At 36.6% G+C, this 21,100-nt stretch overlaps 1 protein-coding gene across 1 annotated transcript in view; it reads right to left on the bottom strand.

Moving 5' to 3' along the window:
• The window catches only part of LOC149409798 (uncharacterized), a 215,220-nt gene that overhangs the window by 94,357 nt on the left and 99,763 nt on the right, over positions 1 to 21,100 (bottom strand). The gene's annotated exons all lie outside the window — the stretch shown is intronic.

Here is a 21,100-nt window from a genome sequence, read left to right as displayed (position 1 = left end):
TAAAAATAATCTCGACCAAAATCCCAGTGATAAAGTCAGTGCGTGTTCGGAATTATATACACAGCGACACGACTTTATAACTTTCTTCCAGATAAAATAAAAAAAAATGTGATTCACAAAATGTAAAAATTAAAAAATAAAAGATTATGTCAAAAGTAACAGTAAGGCCTTTACCGGTGCACTCACACAAATTTTAAGTAAGTGTATATTTCTATTCTCTACAATTATATTACTTACTGTTCATATATTATTTACTGCTGTTAATTCTATGTACTTATCTAATTTATAAACTTATACACCTATTATTACTATTATTATAATTTCGTCTGTGGCCACATGTACAATGCACGTGTACAATTTCCGTATCTCCTATAATAATACACGTATCTGCTAATTTAAATGAACTAAACAAAAGGGTGATTCCCCGTTTTGATGCAAATATATTCACGCACAAAAGAAAAAAAGCATTTATCTTTTACTGGCCTTCAATGCGTGATATTGTCAGTGCCTAACGTGTACATGCGCATATACCAATACTATTAAAGAATAGGTCGGAAGCCCTTGTATGTCTGTGTCTGCTAATGGAATGAACTAAACGAAAGGGACATTTCACCGACTTCGTGCAAATATTCAAGCATTGAACTTAATTTCTTTTTTATTTAATCTCATATTATCTAACTTTTTTTGATCGCTTGCAACGTCAGCCGTACTAAAAGCCAGGTACTCCCTCTCCGTTCCCCGCTGCACGCTCCGTTAGAGAGGGACACAGGACAATAATTATTTTTGCGGGAGTCGAAATTTCGTCCGCGAAAACAACGCTCTTAAGTGTTTTGAGGGGGAAAATAGGAAACGTTAAAGTGAAAACATTAAAACAATCCTCGATAATGAATTTTTTTAGTACAAATGATTTAGAGTAAAATAAAAACTTTTGTTTAATGTTAAGTGTTTGTAGAATTTATTACATATAATAATTAGTGTAGTTGTAAGTTTAATCGTTGTATATTAGGGTAAGTACCTATATTACATATATGTATTTAAAAAAAATTAACGTGTTTGATTTATAATGCATATGTATGTTTTGTGAGAGCTTTATACTATGTAGGTTTATGTATATAAATTCTTATAAACCTATTTTGGATATAACGAGTAATGGCTATAAGGAGCAAATTTAGTCGGTCCCCTCGTGCTCGTTATAACCAAGTTTGACTGTATGTTTAGTTGAATCTAATATTCAGAATAATAATAAACAACTCTGGAATTACGCTAAAAACAAAAGTAAAACAACTGGCATCCCGCAAATCATGCACCTTAAAGACGAATCAGGCACCGGCGCTCATCAAGTATGTCAATTATTCTCTAAACACGTTCAGTCCACCTACGTAAGCGATATGGGTACGAACAATATCAGCACAATCGATAGTTCTACTTATGTAAATAATGATTCTTCGATTGGTTACATAAATATTGACAATCTAATGATCAATAAATACCTGAAAAATTTAGATGTTAGTAAGGGTGCTGGTATTGACGGTATCTCGCCAAATTTCATAAAAAAATGTGCCACAAATCTTTCTTACCCTTTAACTAACATATTTATAATGTCACTAAAAGAAGGCAAATTTCCCACAAAGTTTAAAGAAGCTATTATAATCCCTATTCATAAAACAGGGTCAAAAATTAACATTGAAAATTACCGCCCAATCTCAATACTCACGGTACTTAGTAAACTTTTTGAGCGAATTGTCTACGATCAAATTTACACAACAATTGTTCGTAATATACAAAACCAACAACACGGATTTCTTCAAAAAAGATCAGTACTAACAAATTTGGTAAATTTACGGAATATTTAACGTGCAATATGGACAACAGAAACCAAGTAGATGTAATCTACACTGATTACTCTAAGGCCTTCGATAAGGTAAACCATTTCATTCTAATTCAAAAATTAAAACAATTAGGCATCCATGGTGACTTACTCCGGTGGCTCACTTCATACCTTTGGAGTAGACTTCAAAGTGTCTTAGTTGAGGGAACAAAGTCCAGCTTCTTCTCTGTGCCCTCCGGTGTACCTCAAGGTTCTCATTTAGGCCCATTATTATTTAATGTATATATATACGATATTAACAAATGTTTTTTACATGCTTATTACCTAGCATATGCAGATGATAAAAAAATATACTTAGTTATTAAATCAATCAATGACTGCATTAAACTTCAAGAGGACCTCAATCGTCTCTTTGTCTATTACGAATTAAACAAACTTGTCATTAACATCGCGAAATGCAATAAATTAACATTTACACGTAATAAAAATAAAATATCTTTTGTATACACACTAAACGGCACACACATCAATAATATATAAGGGACCTTGGGGAAACACTGGATGTTAAATTAAACTTTATCCAACACACTGATGACATCATTAAAAAAGCCAAAAAAAAGCTGGGATTTATAATTCGCATAGCAAAACCCTTCCACAACATAAACACTCTATATTCCCTTTACACCTCATATATTTGCCCGCACCTGGAACACTGTACATCGATCTGGACTTCTTTATACCAAGCCCATATCGAAAAATGGAAAGAATTCAAAAAAAAAATTTAAACACATAAATTATAAACTAAACTTACACCATGATTTAAGATTTTCACGGCCAAATGTATTTTTGTTATTTGTTTTTGGGGTATTATGCCGTGTTGCGCTAACTACTTCTTTAGCCAACGTTTCGGACAGCATTGCAGTGTCCATCATCAGGGCAGATGTGTTATTTGAGGCTGTGTTAAAATGTGAGCTTATGTATGAGGTTGTGATACCGTGTTGCCAGCTCAAACAAATCCCTGACAAATCGGCAATTGCCGAGCATTTGATTGACACCGGGCATTACTTTGGATTTGTTCCTGAAATCCTGGGGAGACCGAAAACTTATAGAGCACGGCTGATTACGGAGGCCATTGAAATTCATAAAAATCCCGTAAATATTAATAGAGACGATGGAGCTAAGCTTAATAGTTCATGGTATCCGGTAATTGACGGATACACCAGAGCTAAACGAAGAAAACCACTTTAAATAAAAAATGATACGTTAATGTTAGCTCAGAGGGTTTTACATGGTTGGTAGTATAATTTTGATTGGACAAATACTTTGAAACATAATTTTTTTATTGATGATAGTAATGATTTATTTTATCTACCCTCTTGTAGAGCAAACATTCGAAAAAAATCCCCAATTCCTCGTATATGTGCACAATATAATACATAATTTTACAGCATTGACATTTTTGGTAATAACCTAAAGAAATATCGATATGAATTAATGCGTACGATCGATTATTAATATAAGAGTATGGAATGTATCGGGAGCATCTCCTATCCTCTTCCTTTTTTCCCCTTCCTCTCCCTTTCCTAACACCTAATTAATTTTAAGATACTAAAACTTCATTTTAAATGCACTTGAACATAAGAAACTTCTGTGGCTTGACTTCAGTTAACTTGTATATTTATATCTATAATTGTATATTATATAAAAGCTGTTTGTTTCTTACAAAATAAATAGATAAATTCATTGATTCAGGAGCCCAATCAAATTTTATGTGCGAAAAGTTCGCAATAAAATTGAATTTGAAGTGTGAAAACATAAACAAACCCGTGTCGGGTATACATAACAACGTGACCCATATAAAAAAAATGGGTTGCAATTAAAATGAAATCTTTAAAAAACAAATTATAAACGAGATATCACATGTCTAATATTGCAGGAAATAACTACAAATTTACCACAAGCAACGGTGGCCAGGAAGGATTTCAAGCTTCCGCCAGGATTGGAATTGGCGGATCCACACTTCAACATCGCAGCACCCATTGATATACTGTTGCGCGGTGAGAGTTTTTGGGAGATCTTGAAGAATGATCGGCTAAGATTGGATACCGGACCTACGCTCCAAAGGACAGAATTAGGATGGATCATCTCGGGACCGATCAACGCTCACCATAAAAAAAGGCCAGTACCAGAAATCTGTAGTTTATCAATAAATACATTGTCAAATCAAGTTGAAAAATTTTGGAAAATGGAAGAGGTGATGCCTGCAAGTTTTTATAACCACGAGGAGAAGGCTTGTGAAGCCGACTTCGTAGCCACGCACGCCTGAGAGAGCGATGGTAGATACGTAGTAAGTTTGCCGCGCCGCCCGTGTGTCAACCGGCTAGGTGACTCATTAGGCACAGCGGAAAAAAGATTCAAAAGTATGGAAAGAAAATTTTTAATGAATCCTGAATTGAAATCTCAGTATGCTCAATTTATGAATGAATATGAGCAATTAAATCACATAGAGCTATGTGAGAAAACAAAGGACCATTCCTATTTTTTGCCGCATCATGCGGTAATAAAGGAAGCGAGCAGCACTACTAAAGTGCGTGTAGTATTTGACGGATCGACTAAAACGTCGACCGGTATTTCCCTGAACGATGCATTAATGGTAGGAGCTGTTATTCAAAAAGATTTATACACTCAACTTTTACGTTTTAGGAAGCATAGATACGTCATGACGGCTGACATAGAAAAAATGTACCGTCAAATCAACGTACGCCCAGAGGATCGCAGCCTGAGGAAGATTTTACCAGAAGAGGAGCTCAGGCATTATAAACTGAAGACAATCACCTACGGTTTGGGACCTTCCTCTTTCCTGGCAACTAGATGTCTACGGCAAATCGGTATGGACAATCGCATTAAATTTCCCGTAGCAAGCCAGGTCATACAAAACGATTTCTACATGGACGATCTGTTGACCGGAGAGGACGACTTGGACGCATGCGTCAGGTTGAAACAACAGGTACATGATATTTTACTGTCCGCCGGAACGACCCTGCGGAAGTGGAGATCGAATATTTCGGAATTGTCATCTGGGTCGGGCCAGGGTGAAATTGCTGGGAAAAGCAATAGTGAACAAATGATCACTGACAATTCCAAAATTGAAAAGATCCTAGGGTTGATCTGGGATAATAAATCAGATTGCTTATCATATGAAATTAAAAGACCGTCAAGTAAGACGGAAAGTAAGAGTCAGATATTCTCGTGCATAGTTTCAACTTTTGACCCATTAGGTCTCCTAGGCCCCATGGTAGTGGTGGCCAAATTAATTATGCAGAAATTATGGCAATCAAAAGCAGCATGGGACGACACACTACCTGATGAAATTTTGCTACCCTGGAGGGCCTATCTAGGTGAACTATCACAACTAAATGTATTGAAAATTCCGAGGGGAATTAACCACGGAGCGCCAAGGAATATACAATTACACGGTTTCTACGACGCTTCGGAAAAAGCATATGGAGCCTGCGCTTACGTCGTCTCAACTGATCAAGAGGGTAAGCGACATGCACATCTACTTACTTCTAAGTCTAGAGTAGCACCACTGAAATGTATTTCACTGCCCAAGTTGGAACTATGCAGTAGGAGTGAGCGTTATTTAACGTAACTAGATACAATAACTAGTTTCGTCGATGTAACGGAAATAACTAGTCTCGATAAAATTACAAGTAGTTATTTTTGTAAATGCGTTATTTGGTGTTGGGTGTGATGTAAAGTAGTTTCGGCCGTTTCGCATGCGACCGCGTTTCAGTAACGCCGCGTTTCGTAACGTAACGCGGTAGTCGGCGCCGTCGGCGGGACGGATTGTTATTTGTTATGCATATGTGAGACTAGTTTCGGTCGTTTCGCATGCGACCGCGTATTTCCAATCTCTGCCGCGTTTCAGTAACGCCGCGTTTCGTAATGTAACGCGGTAGTCGGCGGTATTGTTATGTTATGCATATAAATCACCATTAGTCCTCGTTTCAGTCGCCTACGCGTTTTGTTGCTCTATCTATAACACTTGTACACATTTTAATATTGACAGTTATTTTGAAATATTATTATGTTATTTTTGCTTATAAATGTATCTTATGTAATAAATAAATAAAAAATAAATCTGTTTGTATGAGGGTGACGACCGTAATTATAGAAGGGTAAGCAGAGAGGATAGACCGCTTTTATTACCTCCAATGTTTTGTTTTACATTGAAAATAATTAAATAATTTTAGCGCGACTGAAACGTGAAAGGGATTGGAAATACACCTCCCGGGCAGCCGAGCGAATACCGCACAAGAGTCCCAACTGCTCCCGTCTGGAGCCAGTGCGAAACAATTTATTTTTGGGGTATACCATGTAGCGCTACCCCCTTCTTTAGCCAACGTTTCGGACAGCGTTACAGTGTCCATCATCATACCGCACAAGAGTCCCAAAAGCTCCCGTCTGGAGCCAGTGCGACTATGGCACCCCCAATTGAGGTATGTTGTGAGTTGTGAGGCTGAAGGTAGTAGGGAGGGGAAGGAGATGGGGTAGATGAAGGTGGGGAAGTACCTGGCTATTCAGATCTGGTCACTAAACACGGCTAAAGCCATTTCAAGCAACGTTTCAATTCTGAATGGTGGTCTTACACCAGGGCGATACTGAGTGTATCTTCCTGTATAGATAATTTAATAGTACACAACTGCTGCCCCTGTACAAATGTCAAGTGCGCCACACTGTAGAATTTGGCAGCCACCTCGGGTTTGGAGCCCCAAAATACCTGAAAACAACCCTTGACTCTGTGCAGAAACGGGCGGTCCGTTTGATAGATTCCCCTATCTTAACAGAACGGATTGCAATCTTTAGAGCACAGACGTCAGGTTGGTATGCTGTCCTTGTTCTACCAGTATTTCAATGGAAGATGCTCCGAGGAACCAGCATCATTGATCCCTTCGGCACCGGTGAATAGTCGGGAAACACGCCAAACGCGGGCAAACACATGTAAGTACACGGATGACATTTGTCACGCGAGGACGGGTCGCTTCTACGAATCGTTATTTGGTACAACAGCTCGACTTTGGAACGGTTTGCCGGCCTCTGTGTCTCCTCCCTCCTATAACATGGGTATCTTCAAGGCCCATGTTCACTCCTTCCTTTCCTCAAAAAGACCCTCCACCCAGCATCCCCAAAGATGACATAGGCCCTGAGGGAAATTGCTTCCCTCCGGGCCTCCTGTGAGGAGTTAATATAAAATATATATAAATACATAATTTAAAAATTTCTCGAGTGAATTCTAGTACTTTACGGCCGGGCGAGCGAAAATTCCCGAAAAGCGGGAGTCCCCGTCTCTGGGAAGCGACAGCGAGTGACCCCTTTTTGAATTTAAAGTTAAAGTAAAATAATTAATAATTTAGTTTGTCTTGTCTCGTCGCAGTCGTTATACCTACTTGTGTATAATTTTGAGTACTTTCTTACGTTTATATGTTATTTTGGTGTTTTATGTAAATTTAATGTAACGTTTCTTTGTTATTATGTAAATATAATTAGTGTGGATTGTAATGAGTCTAAATAAAGTGTAAATATAGTGTAAATAAAGTGTAATATAGTATAAATAAAAACTTATAAAATCTCGAGTGAATTCTTGTACTTTACGCCTTTACGGCCGGCCGATCGAAAATTCCCGAAAAGCGGGAGTCCCCGTCTCTGGGAAGCGACAGCGAGCGACCGCTTTTTGAATTTAAAGATTTTAAAGTAAAATAATTTAGTTTGTCTTAGTTCATCGTTATTCATTATACCTACTTGTGTATAATTTTGAGTACTTTCTTACGTTTATATGTTATTTTGGTGTTTTATGTAAATTTAATGTTTCTTTGTTATTATGTAAATATAATTAGTGTGGATTGTAATAAGTCTAAATAAAGTGTAAATATAGTGTAAATAAAGTGCAATATAGTATAAAAAAAACTTGTCGATAGTATAAAAAAATAGTATAAAAAAAATGTCTCGAGTGAATTCTAGTACTTTATGGAACTTTTTTCAAAAACTAGATAATGAAAAAAAAGCGAAATGCAACAGTTGTGGTGAAGTTTATAGCTTCAAAAGTTCAACCGCGAATTTGAAAACACATTTGAAGCGAAAACACCTCCATGCGTATATAAGCATTTGTACCGCACAATCAACGGCAAGGACCCCAGAACAAAGTCGTGGGCAGGAACCCCCAGGCGATGTCCAACCTCAGCCCTCGTCATCCAGCTCCGATGCTGCGTCAGCTTCTACGTCCACTGCTGCAAATACCATACCCATATACCGCGCTGCGCAACAGCGCATTGATAGCTACGTAATTGGAAAAAAAGTAACACTAACTAAAAAAAGACAAATTGATAATGACCTTGCTAATTTATTTATAGATAGTTATCACCCTTTTTCTTTAGTAGAAGAACGTGCTTTTAAAAAATTTGCCCGACACATACCTGGATACGAGTTACCATCTCGAAAAACTGTCTCTAACATTCTCATTCCCACATTATACCACCAAACAGTTCTACGAAAAAAAGAAGAAATAAACGATATTGAATTTCTATCTCTAACAACAGACTTATGGACGTCTCGGGTCAATGATGCTTACATAGCTGTAACGGGGCACTATATAACAAAAGATCTTGTTCTTAAAACATTTTTATTAAAATGTGCAGAGTTTAAAGATATGCACAGCGGTGCGAATATTCAAGCTGCATTGCTCGAAACGACCAACGAGTGGAATGTAACAAATAAGATAAATTTTATTGTTAGTGACAACGCAGCTAACGTCAAAAAAGCCATAGCTGATATAGGGTGGAAGCATTACGGATGCTATGGCCATACGTTGAACTTAATAGTGCAAGATGCCCTGAATTTAGTCCAAGCTTCTTTGGATAAAGTCAAAACTATCGTCCGACATTTGAGACAAGTACAGCAGCGCTAGAAAAATTATTAAAAGTGCAATCACAGGAAAAGCCGGACGTGATACCAAAGCGCTTGATACAGGAAGTACCAACCAGGTGGAACTCTACGTTTGCTATGTTACAGCGATTTGTCGAACTAGAAAATCAAATATGTGCCACTGTTGCAATTCTTAAAAAAGATTTACCAATCTTAACTGTTGAGGAATGGACAATGTTTCACGAACTGTGCAAGGTTTTAAAACCTTTCGACGAAGCTACGAAAGCTATGAGTGGCGAAGATTATATGACAGCCAGTACCATCATAGTCATGACACGTTGTCTTAGAGAATCATGTAATCAACTGCTTCTGGAAGGCTTTACTCTAATTACAAACAATGTAATTACTGCACTTCGGACAGGCTTAGATAAAAGACTAGAAGGTGTTGAGAGAAGTCGAACATTCTCGATATGTACAATTTTAGACCCAAGGTACAAAATGAATGTATTCTCTGACACTAATGAGGCAGAAAAAGCAAAGAAAATGCTGGAAGAGATACTTGCAACTGATATAAGACGGCGACATGGAGAAAACCAACCGCAACCGCAACAATCCACTTCAACCTCAGCTTCCATACCGGTACGAGATAAATTTTCACCTTGGTCCATTTTAAGCAATATTGTCGGGACGCAGCAGCAGCAGCAAGTAGGCACACCTTTGTCGTGTGCCATCAAAGAAGTAAACTCTTATTTGAAAGACAATATTCTACCAATGTTTAACGACAGTGGGAAATTTAACTGTCCATTGCAATGGTGGCAACTTAACCGTCACATTTATTCCAACCTTGCTATACTTCTGCGCAAGTATGGCAACATAATGGCAACTTCAGTTCCGTGCGAGAGGATATTCAGCAAGACAGGGCTCACGATTAATAACCGCCGCACACAATTGAAGACAAACAAAGTTGCCCAATTGATGTATTTAAATGTTAATTTAGATCCAAAAAGATTTTTGTTAGAGTCATAAACTCTTTTAGTCATTAAATAAAAATAAAAATGTAAATAATTTTTATAATATTATAAGACTTACAAACTATGTGTAAATAGCCAAACAAACAAAACAAGTGTAATGAACAAACCAACCAAATAATTATACAGTGTAAATAATAAAAAAATATCAGTGAAAACGATGAAAAGGTGTAAATAAACAGTAAATATAACGTGCAAATAAACTGTAAATATCAATAACCATTGTATATTATTCGTGATTAGTCGGAACTAATTAATTAATTAGTCCGACTCGGGAGACACGCCAAACGCGGGGCCAACACATGTACATGGTTGACATTTGTCACGCGAGGACGGGTAAGTGAATGAAAATAACTAGTTACAAAAATAACCGTTTTGAAACAGGTTACGCCGACCAAGAAACTTGTTTCGTTACGTTTCTTGAAAATGACGTTACGACCCACGTCTACTATGCAGTGCGGTGCTACTAGCCAAACTGATTAGGAATATCAAGTTGGAGCTAAGTATAGAGGAATCGGCCACTCATTACTGATGCGATTCAACTATAGCGTTATGCTGGTTGAAGGGTCAACCAGCTCGGTGGAACACTTTCGTGGCTAACCGGGTAGCGGAAATACAGGATATCAGCGATCCAAACCAGTGGCGACACGTATCATCGGCCGAAAATGCAGCAGATATACTGTCCAGAGGTACCACATAGGTTAGTCAACGCTTCAATTTGGTGGAAGGGACCAAGCTGGTTGACAGAAGAGATCAGCGCTTGGTCACTATCCAAGGTGTCCTGTTTGAATCCCCCTGAGATCAAGAGCAAAAATGTATTACTGGCAGCTAATGTTCAAGAATGGGAGATTTTCCAAAAATTTTCATCGCTAACCAAATTGAAGAGAATTACCGCTTTGGCGTTGAGATTTATAAATAATTGTCGGAATCCTAAAGATAAAATCGGAGGCAATATTGTAACATATAAAATTCGGCCAACTTAATGGATACTGGGTACCTACTTAATTGCACAGTATCTATTTAGTTGGTACAACTGAGTGTTTTTTTTTGTATTTACCAAAGAAGGCCCCCATAAAAGATAAACGGAAGATTGATGATCACATCATGCAAATGTTTATCCATGATTTTCAACCTTTCCGTATAGTTGAGGACTTTGGATTCAGGAAGTTGCTAAACTTTGCATTTCCCAATTATACTATACCCACCAGAATTTTTTTTGCGAATAGCTTACTGCCTTCAATATACGAAAAAATAAAGCTTGAAACAAAAGAAGTGTCTGCATTACCACGGATATGTGGAGATCTTCAGTAAACGATTCATACATGGCTGTAACCGCTCACTACATCAACGAGAACTATAAATTAAAATCGGTTTTACTGGACTGTGCACTAATAACCGGGTCACATACGGGAATCAAACTAACGGAATAACTTCGAAAGGTGACCGAAGAATGGAACATTTCTGATAAAATTTTAATTGCCGTCTCAGACAGCGGTTCTAATATAAAGAATGCCATCGAAAGAATTCTACTATGGAGACATTTTACTTGTTATGCACACACGCTTAACTTAGCCGTAAGAACGGCCCTAGACAGAACGGACGAAGTCTGCAGATTAATAACAAAAATAAAAAACAATTGTTACACTTTTCAAATAAGTAACCTTGCCTGGGAGAAGTTAAAAAGATACCAAGAACAGTCAGGAAAAACACCCGAAAGACCCCTCCAGGAAGTTGTAACTACATAGGTGGAATTCCACCTATTACATGTTAAAAAGGTTTATGGAACTCAAGGAAGAAATAATAAGTACATTGGCAAATTTAAACACGAATGTTGAGATATTATCACACATGGATTGGGAAATTTGCCAAAATCTGTGTGAAATTTTAGAACCGTGCGAAGAGGTGACCAAAGAGATCAGCGCTTAAAAATATGTCACAGCCAGCATGGTGATACCTATAACTAGAGGGTTAAAAAAAACAATAGTGAGTCTGGGGTTGAAACATAACTTCCCATGCGTTGAAAATGTTCGACAGGATATACATGGCGAATTACTTAAACGGCTGCCTAACTTAGATAGCAGCAAAACATTTACAACCTGTATGTTCCTCGACCCACGCTACAAACTTTATTTTGAAGATCCAGCAATCGAGGAAATCACTAAGCAGCACATTATTGGATTAGTAGCTAACCTAATACACAATGAATCACCTGTTTCGGCTTCGTCGCTATCTTTACTGATCGAAGAAGAAACTCCGACATCATCAATTTGGAGTGATTATATAAAGACGATGGGCAACATTCGCCCAAAGGGCACATCACACTCTCGGGCGATTATTGAGGTTCAACGTTATCTCGAAGATAAAGTGTTAAAATTACGGGATGATCCTTTAATTTGGTGGAATGAAAATAAAAATACATACCCAAATCTAGCCAAATTAGTTATCACAAAAATGAATGCGCTCGCAACGTCAGTTCCGTGCGAAAGACTTTTTTCCGTGGCTGGCTACATTTTAAACGATAGGCGAACTCGTCTTGGCCACAGAAAATTACAACAATTATTATTTTTGAATCAAAATTTGATTGCATATTATTTTGGTGATTGTATTAATTACAGGATCTCATTATTTGCTTTGATATGTTTTTAACTTCTATTTTCTATTCTTTGCTGACTTACATGCTCGTAAAAGCTCTTTGCTACTTACGTAATTATAATTTCATGTTATAGTTTATGTCTTATACTACTGGTATAAGTTATATTATGTAAAAGCCGAAAGGCGTTAATGGTACAAAATGACACTCACTAGATTCACCCGTGCTGAGGATCTTATTTTCATATTAAAATTTAATTATATGATGTTATTGAAGAATTATAAATATTTTATATAGTGTTTTTTAGTATAGTTATTTGGTTTCTCTTTCAGTCTGTTCTTTGGTGTCAGTGTATTTTCTATTTCTGATATCGTCATATTTTGTATTCAATTTTTATTTGGGTTTTGAACGTTATAATGTTGTGATTTTAGGATGAGAGTGGGATTTAATTTAATTTGTAAAGTATTATTCTATAACAATTTATTTTAAAATAAAAAAAAAACTTTCACTAATTGCCCAGTTCAGTGAATTTTCTATGGAACATAGCTTTTAACTCATATATTTATTTTATTTAAATTTTGTTTCTATTTTCTTACATAATATTTTGTAATATGAACCAAGATCGCCAATTTAACTGTCCGAAAACGGGATTAATAGGATAGTCAAAGTCTACAATGGACTGTAAAATAATTTTTGTACAACAAAAAATACATTTTTATACAATATATTATTTTTTAATGTATGGTATTCATTTAAAATTAGTCCAAAAGTTGTGCCTATAACCAAATTCACTAGTGTTTTATGAAACCTTCCTTACAACATTACGGTACGAAAGTACAAAAAATCAAATAAAAAGCTTGCAAACATTATTTTGAACACCTCTAGTAATATTATTCCTTCTTGTTCCTCCCCTCCCTTCCCCTCAATTTCCCTTCTCAGTGCCCAGCACGCCTAAGGTCCCCGTGACTCGCCGTCCCCAGATACCCATGGTAGGTATAAAATATTTAAGAATATTTTGTACGTCAGCACGCCTCAGGTCCCCGTCACTCTCCGTCCCCAGTACCCAGATACTCAAAGTAGGTATAAAATATTTGGAAGTATTTTGTACCGGGTATTTTTACCAGGTATTTTTTTGTACGTGTACTCATTGTACCCAATATCGGAAAGTACTCACAGGACTCACCTCTACTAGACGACAAGTGTGAACAGCTCCATACATCCACTACAGCCACTAGGGCATCCGTTTTTAAAACGGAAGTGGGAACGGGCCCTTAGGGCCCGTTCCCACTTCCGTCTACACTTCCGTTCACACTTGTCGTCTAGTCGTTCCGGCAGAGTCCCCGCCACAACCCGACCCCTCCCCGCCCGCTCCCAGTCGCAAGGAAGCAGGCACGCTGCGTGCTTGTATTTGGTTATTTTGCTGTAAATAAATCAAAACTACAATAATGGATAAGGAAATTAATCCCGAAAATTTAACACCACTGGTCGAAGAAAGAGTATAGTAATATTTTATTTTTAACTAAATAAAAACAAAACACTTGGTGTACACAACTTTTGTATATCAAAATTTATATTTTAATTTTTTAAAGTTTACTTTTTTAAAATTTTAAAGCTTTAATGAGATGCACGATGCACGGAAGAGCGTATTAGTTTAATAAACACATAAGTAATAAAAAAAATATTTGAGTTGTTATTGTTTTCTTACTTTAAAATATCGATAGCCTTTCTTCAGGACAAATGCACTCTCTCAATTTTGTATTTTGATTGTTAAGCTCTCTGAAACTCATTCCAGTAGATGGTTAAAAGAAGTGATAGACATTCTCTTAAGCCATTAAGCGCCCTTGAGGGGATTTTCTCACGGTGAAAATGGCACTATATAAATAATCCAATCATTATTATTCTAAAATAATTAAAGAACTTTAGTTCATCACTTCTCAACTCACCAATTAACACTTGGAAAATTCCTACAGAAAATCTATGATTGGGTGCACCCAAAATTTTCTTTAAGCTATGATTGGGTGCACCCAAAATTTTCTTTTCCTTTTTTTTTTCTTCTTTTTAATAAGTACCACATGACAACAAGAGCTTCATCGTCGTCCATTGCACACTGAGTCCATTACTGAAGAATGAGCAAATAAAATGTTTTGGTTGAATAGACAATTATTTGTTTTCGTAGAGTATGATCCGGTTTTAAAACGGATCCGTTTTTGAAACGGAAGTGTGAACAGGGCCGTAAAGCATCCGTTTTTAAAACGGGACCCGCCTCCGATTTGAAAACGGAAGTGGTAACGGGCCCTTAGATGCATATTTAAATAAATTTAGTAATCTCAGCACACAAGATGCAATTGCTAAACTAACATCGACAATAATGCAAAAGTTAGATAATGGAGAACGGTGGGTTATCAGAGTGGATATGTTTTGAAGAATTATTCAAATCGCTAAATGAAAACAACCGTGAATTATCCACAATTAAAAAATCTCAAATCATCTCGTGTGTTATATTTTAAGAATAAATTTTATATTGTTTTTGTTTTATATTTGTAGAATTAAATACACATTGTTTTTGTGTATAATGTTAATCCGCGGATGTGACATTAATAAACTATTTGAAATTGTTTAAACATTCGCGGAACCCTGCATCATGTACTTAGCTATAAGATTGACACATTCCTGAAAATAACTTGTAAAAAATAAACAAATGGCCGGCAGGCAGTGGGTCCGAGGCTAGCTCGTACGCTCCAATGGCAATGGAAATCCGACCAATGAGAAGCCATAAACGGGCCGCCGGACCTTGGCCGACCTTTTTTTATATGCCGTTGAAGGGTCGCTATTTTAACAAAAAGCAGCTTTTTTTAATTTTAAAGTCTCTTCTCCATTGGGTCGCCCTCGCCTCGGACATATCTTTGCACCAGCTACCTGTCGCAGCCCCCTTTTTGAGAATTTTATTGGCCCTTCTCCCTCATCGACTGAAGTAACTGTCCGGCGGGAACCACAAGGCTTGCAAAGAGCTTAACATACTTAACCGCCTTTTTAGAGGCGAGCTTTCACTTATTTTCGTTTTGCACAAAAGTCGTGTATGTACCAGAAACGTCCTTTTCAGGATGAAAGTCAATTAATTTGCATTTTACAAAGTAATTTGCGGAGTGTAACTAACCCCTATTTTACAGTCTGTGTGCACACGACATTTAGTCGGGTAAAATCTAAGTTACTAACATCGCTCAAAATTTCAAGCAGATTAAAGCATTGCTGGCATTCCATGCTAGCATGGAATTTGTCAGCAAACAATATGATGAAATAATTAATAAAAATAGACCAAACTCTTCTACAAAACAAAAACATAGAAAAGGAAATTGAAATTATCAAAACCGAACAACAAAATAAAAAGGCTATTGTTAAACAACAAGTAGCTGAACTTGAATCCAAATCCCGCTCTAACTATCTAGAGATAGCCGGAATTCACCAAACAAGCAGTGAACAGCCAACTAAATTAATTAAAAGAGTTGCTGCTGCGGCCGGCCTGGAGATAAACGATAGTGATATAACTGAAGTAAAAAGAGTACCGGACAGACGAACCGATGTCCCGCCCAAACTGCTAGTTCACTTTTCGAACAAAACAACCAGAGACAACCTAATAGCGCAAAGAAGAAATATCAACTATGCCTCCATCAAGGATCTCTTACATGATACCATATATATTGGGGAAGAACTGACTCAATATCACAAAGATCTAATATGGCAAACAAAAAAATGTGCCAAAGAAAAAACTATTCTTATGTCTGGTATAGAGAAGGTAAAATTATGACAAGGCGAACCACAAACGAAAAAATTATCTATATTAGACATGTAGATGATTTAATAAAAATTACCTAAAAGTTTAAAATTAGGGCTCCCAAACGAAATTGTTCTTTCTAGTTAAAATGATTACTGCACTTAATATTGATACAGAAACACTAAACAACACAGAGCACATTTTTGATAAAGCGCCTGATTGCAAATTTCTCTTCTCAGAAAAACACAATTTAAACATAATATCCCAAAATATTAGAAGTATTCAAAAGAACTTTGATAATTTCTCTGTCCTATCAAACGAAATAGACATAAGTTTCGATATTATTATCTTGAACGAATGCTGGTAAGATGATTCCTATATAAACCTAAACTTAAAAAACTATACAACATTCCATACCACAAGACATCTTAATCAAAATTACGGTATAGTGATCTTCGCCAAAGATTCACTAAACTCCTCCATAACAGAAATCTACATAACAGAAGCAAACTGTATCCAAATCTCCATTGGACCAGACCTCTCCATTTTTGCCATTTACAGACCTCCATGTTATTACAATCTCTCCCTTTTCTTTACTTCCTTAAATAAACTTCTTGAAAAAAATAAAAAAAAACACAACAACTAATTATTGCAGGTGATATGAATATAAACACACTAAACCGGCAACCAAAAACCACGGAATACTTAAGTCTATTTACTCACTACGGACTTAAATCGACAATTAATTCACCAACAAGAATTACGTCATACAGTGAATCCTGCATAGATCATATATTTGTTAAAACAAAAAAAAACATCTTCATCCATTATTTGCTCAACAGTCACAGATCATTTCACAACTACACTAAGCATACATCACAACAAGAAACAAAAAGAAGAAAAAAACAACACCGTGCAAGACAAAACAAATTTTAAGTCCCTAATAGCGGACATACAAAATGAATCTTGGTCAAATGTTATAAATGTACTAGACCCAAACAATGCCCTGAACACATTTATGAATACGCTTGAAACCTAAATAACTATACACACAAAAAATCCTCCCAAAAACTACACACACAAGAGATTAAGATAACCCCATGGATCACGAAAGGATTAGTCAACAGTATTCATAAAAGAGACACGATGCACATGCAAGTCCGCAAATACCCAAATGATAACAAACTAAAAAATGACTACCTATTATATAGAAACCTATGTAATACTTTAATTAAACAAGCCAAATACAAATATTACAAAAAATAAATAAAACCCGTCAAAAATGATCCCAAAAAAATCTGGAAAATCATAAGATATTACTTACTCCAATCCGAAAAAAGACTGAAACATCAAAGAACTGTCAATAAATGGAAAAAATACCCTAGCACAGAATGAACCAAGTAAAATAGCAAATTTCATTAACTCACAATTTGCAAAAGTTGGCTCTACCTTGGCTGAAAAAATTCTTCTAAAAAATGGCACATCAGAAGACTCTCTAGCCAAACTATGCTCTACCATACAACCAAATCATACGTTTAATGTCCATAAAGTAAGTACTAAGGAAATCTCGGATCTCATTATTTCTCTCAAACCAAATTGCACGGTGGGACCAGATAACCTTTCCAATCATATACTGATTAATCTGCGAGAATACATACTTATACCTCTTCAACATATTTTCAACCAAAGTTTTAGCCTCGGCATTGTCCCCGATCACCTAAAAATAGGTTGTATTACTCCAATACATAAATCGGGAGACAAAACTATGATTTTAAATTACAGACCTATCACTTAGCTAAATTCACTATCCAAACTACTAGAAAAAACTATGAAAAAAAGATTGCTTGCATACCTTGATAAACACAAACTGATCTCAAACAGCCAATTCGGGTTTCGAGCGAAAATGGGAACAGAAGACGCCTTATCGGAACTAACTACTTACATAGTCAAAAACTTAGATGGCGGGTCAAAGATGGTAGGGGCTTTCTTAGACCTAGCAAAAGCTTTCGACACCATCTCACATAAATTACTACACCAAAAACTCAAAGATATCGGCATAACCGGTCCACCACTAAAATGGTTCATCAACTACATTGAAAATAGACAACAAATAGTAAAAATCAATAAACACGAAAGTGACAAAGTAGGTAACAGGTATGGAGTACCGCAAGGCAGCGTCTTGGGTCCCATACTTTTTCTCATCTACATAAATAGTCTAACTGAGATAAACCTTGGAAAAATAGAGTACAAAGTAATCAGTTACGCAGATGACACTGTAATTTTATTCAAAGCACAATCATGGGAGAAGGTCTCCAAAAACACAGAAGCAGGGATGATTGAAATAAATAAATGGCTAATGAATAATCTTCTTGATGGATTTAAATTTCCCGCCCTTTTGTAGTAACTCTAACTTGACCTTGTTGTAGGTAGAATATATGTACTACTCTTCTCTTCTGTGACATTGCAAAGCGAGTGTATAACAAATGTACTTCTTATCAGTTAATAAAAGCAAATCATACAAAATAAGAGTTTATTTCTGTTTAAATCATTAGGTTATGGGCCCAGATAACCCAGAGGCATTCAGTGAAAGTTTTTTCTAATAAACTAGCAGTGAAAAAAGGACTATTAGTAAAACATAACCTCCGCAGTGAAAACATAACCTCTACTCCAAAAACAAAATAGTGACTTTCTCGAATCATATTCCAAAGTGTTTTCGTGTTTGAACTCTGTGTTTTCATACATAAAAATGGCAACAAACAGTTCATTGGCATTAATCGAAAAGTTAACCGGCCGTGAAAACTATGCGACATGGCAATTCGCAGTGAAAACCTACCTACAACACGAGGAATTGTGGGATTGTATTAAAACAGCTGACACATTTACAGTGATTGATACGAAAAAAGACACAAAAGCAAAAACAAAAATTATTCTTCTTGTCGATCCTATTAATTATGTACACATAGAAGAAGAAAGTACGGCAAAAGGAGTATGGGATAAATTGGCAGCAGCATTTGATGATTCCGGGTTGACACGCCGGGTTGGTCTTCTGCGTTATTTGTGTAATACCTCGCTCAGTGCATGTAAAAGTATTGAAGAATATGTGAGCAAAATAATGTCGACAGCTCACAAGCTCCGCAATATTGGCTTCAAAGTGGACGATGAGTGGCTCGGGACTTGCTGCTTGCTGCTCTCCGGTCTGCCCGACTCATATCAGCCAATGATTATAGCAATTGAAAGCTCTGGCACGAAGATAACTGCAGATTCTGTTAAAGCAAAATTATTGCAAGTAAATAAAAGGTTTCATAACAATGACAAGAAACAAACCAAGGGTCCGAGATGTTATTCCTGTAACAAATATGGCCACAAGAGCCCTGAATGTAAATCAAAACCCAAAAACAAGGTACAGAAACCTACCTCATCCTATGCTGCTGTGTTTATCGCATCGTCTAATTATGATGACGCCTGGTACATAGACTCAGGCGCCTCAGCTCATATGACGAAGAACAAGAATCTCTTTCAAAAGGAATCAACTCCTGTAATAAAGAACATTAGAGTTGCAGACAATAAAGTGTTATCTGTGCAAAGCTCGGGAGAAGTAAGTTTAGATGTTTATAATGACAAAGGCCAAGAAAATAAGATTCTGTTTACAAATGTTCAACATGTCCATGGACTAGCAACTAACCTGCTATCTGTGAGTCAAATTATTCGAAATGGTGGCCAAGTAAAATTTGATAACTCCGGGTGTGTCATCTTGAACAGCAAGCATCAAATAGTAGCAACTGCAAGTATTGTTAACAACATGTACCGGCTGAACATGCCTGGAGGGCATGCTCACATGACTAATGTTGAAGAACAAGATGCTTACCTGTGGCACCAAAGAATGGGGCATCTGAATTTTCACAGTTTAATGAAAATGGCTGAAAATACTAAACATGTAACTTTTCTAAACAAAACAGAAAATCTGACATGTATAACCTGCAAGGAAGGTAAACAGACACGATTACCTTTTAAAAGTGAAGGATCAAAGGTTATCAAACCCCTAGAATTGATTCACTCTGACATATGTGGGCCAATGGAAACCCAATCTCTTGGTGGTGCAAGATACTTTATAACTTTTCTCGATGACTACTCAAAGAAAATTTTTGTATATTTTCTCCACAACAAATCTGAAGCTCTTGGAAATTTAAAGAATTTAAACAAGAAGTTGAGAATCAACTGGGTACTCATATAAAGATTCTTCGGACAGACAATGGCCTAGAATATGATAACAAAAATTTTTCCGATTTCCTGAAAAGTGCTGGAATCATACACCAGACAAGCACACCGTACACACCTGAACAGAATGGTACAGCGGAACGCATGAATAGAACACTGGTGGAAAGAGCAAAGTGTATGCTTCTCAATGCTGAACTGCCAAAGTTATATTGGGCTGATGCAATACACACTGCCGCTTATATCATCAATCGTTCTCCAACGAGATCCTTGTTGTTCAAAACTCTCATGGAAAAATGGTTTGGCCTGAAACCAAATGTGAATCATATGCGTATATTTGGATGTGAGGCAATGGTTAACCTGCCTAAAGAAAAGCGCAAGAAATGGGATCCAAAAGCACAAAAGATGATCTTCATCGGATACTGTGACCGCACAAAAGGTTATAGATTCATACTGCCGATTTCCAGAAAAGTAATAAAAAGTAGAGATGCTACATTTCTTGAATCTTCTGTGAAAAGAGACTTTGTTCCTTTAGAATTATCCATGAATAAAATTGAAACAGAAGAGGAAAGTTCAAAAGATGAAGATTGTGCCTCAGAAAATGAATCTGTAAAAGAAAACAAATCCACTTCTGACAGTGAATACATACCAGACACCAGTATTGAATCACCTGAAGTAAGTAGTGTGAAGTTGAGACCTAGAAACAAAAACAAAAACTTGCCTGAAGAAAGTACTTACCTATGTTAATTTAT

The sequence above is a fragment of the Hesperophylax consimilis genome, chromosome 29 (genome assembly GCF_061612785.1).
Source record: "Hesperophylax consimilis isolate HC1 chromosome 29, BYU_Hcon_1.0, whole genome shotgun sequence".
NCBI classification, from domain to species: Eukaryota; Metazoa; Arthropoda; class Insecta; order Trichoptera; family Limnephilidae; genus Hesperophylax; species Hesperophylax consimilis.
Note: the sequence above shows the minus strand (reverse complement) of the source record. Positions and strands in the feature narration are given on the sequence as shown.